The following is a 4,428-nucleotide window of genomic DNA, read 5'->3' on the forward strand; positions in this document are numbered from 1 at the left end:
TTATGAGGTGTCCTGACATTGTTGCTTTGCTCACCCGTTCTCCCATAATAAAATCTTTCTTCCCGGCACTTTTCTTGTCTCTCTGATTGGCTCTTGGTGCGAGGAGCAACCGAACTCCATTAGAACTCTTTGGCTGGGTTACATAAATTTCTAGTCAGTGTTCAAATATCTCCAATTGTCCTGTGAATGTTTACCAGCTTCTTTGAATCAAGAGCCAAGTAGGTCCCATGCATCGTGAATCTGATATATTCCTTAAATTCTTCTAATCGATGAGTGCCATGGGTTCTGGGGAGCTCACTCCAGGGTTACTCTTCCTGTTCGCCACAAGAAGTCCCTCCACCCAACACGCCCTCTCCTAGGCAACTCCTCATGCCCTCACCCCCTTGCAGTTCCAGAACTCCCCTCCTCTCTGTTCCCTGCTTTCTGCCACAACACCAGCGACGCAGCTTCCATGCTTCGCCACTCGAATTTCCATTTCAGGTGCAGAACAAACGCCCTTGGACTTTCCCCGGAGCCCTCTGCATTGTTAAGCCTCAGGTGGAATTGGGGACTGTGTGGCTGTGAGCCGTGGTGCCTGCTAGATGAAAACAGAAATCAGTCCTGCTCTCCACGGTGGTAAGTCTTAGAGCGAAAAAGCCCACAGTAAAGTCCTGAGGCCGGGGCCCCCGTGGGGTTTTGTTTCAGGGTGGAACTTTGTGAGCAATTAGGACACTTGCATTTCCTGGCTGTATGCCTTAAAATACACTTACAAAATGAAGGGCAGAGTGGGCTCCTGGTGAAAATGTTCGAAGGGCCTCTCCAGATCACAAAGGTGTATAGGAGGGTGAAGCCCTGGTCCCACTTAGAGTTCTCTGTATAGAAGCTCAGGAATTGAGCAAGTCTCATCAAGGCAAGTGGGGTGTTTCCCTCCTGTCATCCTCTGTATTACCCTGTGCATAGATTGAGGGTGGACCTAGTGTGAGATTTAATTGTGTCAACCCAGGAGTTTAAAGGACCTCCTGGCAGCTGCACTCAGTTCTTTCCTGGAGGAGCTTGGAGCCCAGCCCCAGCCCCAGGGAGCCACCACCCCGCTCTGATGAATGTGGGGGATCTGAGGTCACTTAGTGAATATTGCTCTGTTTTTTAGGACAATTCATTACCTACCAGAGTGTCTCCCACTGAAGGCATCCGCAGTTGTTCTTTAAGGTGAGCTATTTTAACGAAAGTAATTTTTCCGTTATTTATCTTTGATTTGTTATATTCAAGCAGATAGAAATTTTCTTACAAGTCCAAAGTAAAAAAAAAAAAAAAAATTGTCATTAGCTTTAAATCTAACTTGGAGCAGGACTCCACAGCACTCTTCTTTTAGTTTTAGTTAAACGTATTAGGACTAATTCTGAAGTAAAAATAAGAATAAATGTTCTAAGTGTAGGTATGAGTTTTGGAAAAGAATGCTTTCTTCACCTTGCCTTCAGAGAGGAAATGACTTTGTTTCTGACACAAAACATTCTGTTGTGTACGTTATTAGTAGCAGGCATTTTAAGTCTCACATGAAGTGTTGGTGTTCTTTCGTGCTTCTTGCATGTTCTTTTCAGCCAAGCTAGGCTGCTGCATTCTTACAGAAGGTGTTGATCCCACATGGCCAGCAGTTAATCCCTTGCTAATCTTGTGCCTGCTGTGCCTGGCCTGTGCTGAGGGTGGGGTCCCAGTGGCCAATGAAACAGTAACCTCAGTGGGCTCTTAGTGTGTTTTTGAAGACTTTTTTTTTCCCTCTCATTTGTTTGAAGACCACTTTTAAATCACAGCAGGAGTGCTGTGTGGGTGTAGAGCCATGAGATTTCCTTCGTGAGGAAAGGGAAGACCTTTTGGAGAGGTGGTGTATTGATCTGAGACTTGAAGGATTAGCCGGGTTTACCTAGATGGAAAGTTGGGCAAAGTGTGTTTGGAGAGAGAGAATTACCATGTGCATCAGCCTTGTGTGTTAAATGCATGTCACATACATGAGGGAGCAGAGAGCCTGGCTCATTCTAGGAACCCGGGAGAAAAAGGACGAAGGAAGTGATGTGAGCTAGACAGCAGTGTTACAGCCTAAAGTCAGCCAGGCCTAAGGACCCCATTAGTCCTGTGGTCCTTGTCCTGAGGCCAGTGGGAAGCCACTGAGCACTTGAGAGAGGACAATACACATTTCACAAGAACAGTGACTTGAGCTGTGGATCAGGTAGCAATAAGAGCTAGCCTTTACACTTGGAGAACTTCAAACATGAGATAAAGGTAACCTGGAATAGACTGCTTGCACTAGAATTAGAAAGAAACATGAGGAAATAAAAAGGACCTGAAAAAACAGAAGGTTATGAGAGAAACACAGAAGGAAATGACAATTAGCTAATTCACATTACAGAGGAAGGAATTGTGTTCCTACTCTGCCAGGCAGTGTGTTAAGGACTGAGCTTAGGGCTGTGAGAAACCTCTGTTGTTGAGGAAGTCAAGAGGCAATGAATAGGATTTAGGGGTGAGGGCCCTGTGGAGATTGGGGTCACCCCAGAGAGTTGATGATTTGATTGGATTTGAGGGAGCAGTTCAGGGATTACTTCAGTTTCCTTCTAGAGCCTCTAGGTGCAGGTGAAGCCATTCATGCTGCAGTTGGAAAGCTGTAAGAAGAAAAGTGCTGAGTTCATTGCAGTACAGAGGAGGAGCTGTGGAGTAGGGTTGTATATACCAGTCTAGGCCTCAGGCAGCCTGAGGTTGGGAACGTGGGTGTCCTGAGTCCAGAGATGATCATGGAGCCCCAGGGAATAGGTGAGGTGACCTTGAAGAGGACTTGGCCCAAGCCCAGTGATTCCCTACAGGGAGTGGTTGAGGAAGGACTCTGGGAAAGAGTGCCTAAGGAATTCACAGGAAAACCAAGAGAGAGTTGCATCACGGGAGTGAAGTGGGGAGAGGGTTTCTTGAAAGGTATGGTTCAATCCTGTTGTGGGAACAAGTAAGGTGAAAATAAGAAAACATTTGCTCTCTTTCTTGCCATGGCGATCCTTGATGTATAGTAGGATCATGCTCTTTTAATGATGAAGAGTGGAACTGACAGTAGAGGCCCTCTGATGAGATTTTACTGAAGGGAAAAGGAAATTAGCAGGTAGATGGAGGCAAGGTAAGCACCGGGAGGGTATATATGAAGGGTCTTCAGAAAGTTAATGGAAAATGCGTATTACGAAAAACTGTACGTGGGTTTCAAAAAGTTGCACCACAGTGAACTCATACTAACTTGTTACAACATGTCTGAACAGGATCCAGTTTGTGGCACTAAGAAGGAAAGACATCAGTGGAAAGGAGCCCCTATCAGAGCAACATGAATTCTGCTAAAATTGAAGCAAGGAGAAACATCAAATTTATGGTGAAGCTTGGGTGGAAGAACGGTGAAATCATTGATGCTTTACGAAAAGTTTATGGGGATAACGCCCCAGAGAAATCAGAAGTTCACAAATGGATAACTCATTTTAAGGAGGGACGAGACCATTTTGAAGATGAAGCCCACAGCAGCAGACCATCCACATCAATTTGTGAGGAAAAAAATTAATCATGTTCCTGCCCTAATTAAAGTTGAGCAAAGTTTCCAATCAGTGGGTAGCAAAACTGTTGTGCCCAGATCAGCTGCAGATAAGAGCAGAGTTTTGAATGGAAATTTAAACAAGTGGGATCAAGATCCTGATGGATTTCCTCGAAGAATTGTAACAAGATGAATACATTATCCTGAAGGCACAGCACAATCAAAGCCATGGCTACCAAGAGGTGGAAGTGGTCCAGTCAAAGCAAAAGTGGACCATTCAAGAGCAAAGGTCATGGCCACAGTTTTTTGGGATGCTCAAAGCATTTTGCTTGTTGACTTTCAGGAGGGCAAAAGAATGATAACGTGCTCATTATGAGAGTGTTTTGAGAAAGACAGGTTTAGCGGAAAAACACCTGAGAAAGCTCCACCAGAGTCCTTCTCCACCACGGCAATGGTCCCGCTCATTCTTCTCATCAAACAAGGGCAGTTTTATGACAGTTTAAATGGGAAATCATTAGGCATCCAGTCCTGATTTGGCTCCTTCTGACTTTTTTTTCCTCATCTTAAAAAATCTTTAAAGGGCACTGATTTTTCTTCAGTTAATAATGTAAAAAAGAGTGCATTGACATGATTAAATTCCAGGACCCTCAGTTTATTTCTTCATCAGCCAGGGAGGACATTGGTGTTGAACAACAATAACTACGATGGCTTCTAGTGCTTTGATACCTTAAATGCGTGGCCTTCTGGCTGGGCATCTGCGATTTCACATTGTTGGAACATTCATTGTATCCCTGGGGGTTGTAGCTCTCTAAGTTTGCCGCAGCTGAGCCAAGAAAGAAAGAATGCGAATGCAGATTTCTACAGCGATTATGATTCCATGAAAGATTTTGAGGTGAGGAAGGCTGGTG

At 44.7% G+C, this 4,428-nt stretch overlaps 1 long non-coding RNA gene across 1 annotated transcript; it reads left to right on the forward strand.

The window, feature by feature from the left end:
- The first annotated feature begins 531 nt into the window (after nucleotides 1–531).
- LOC103608774 lies at nucleotides 532–4,016 on the forward strand. The gene is made up of 3 exons (XR_552089.1): nucleotides 532–615; nucleotides 1,127–1,185; nucleotides 3,261–4,016. It is a non-coding gene; the product is annotated as an uncharacterized LOC103608774 (long non-coding RNA).
- The last annotated feature ends 412 nt before the right edge of the window (nucleotides 4,017–4,428 follow it).

The sequence above is a fragment of the Galeopterus variegatus genome, unplaced genomic scaffold (assembly GCF_000696425.1).
Source record: "Galeopterus variegatus unplaced genomic scaffold, G_variegatus-3.0.2 Scaffold8817, whole genome shotgun sequence".
NCBI classification, from domain to species: domain Eukaryota; kingdom Metazoa; phylum Chordata; class Mammalia; order Dermoptera; family Cynocephalidae; genus Galeopterus; species Galeopterus variegatus.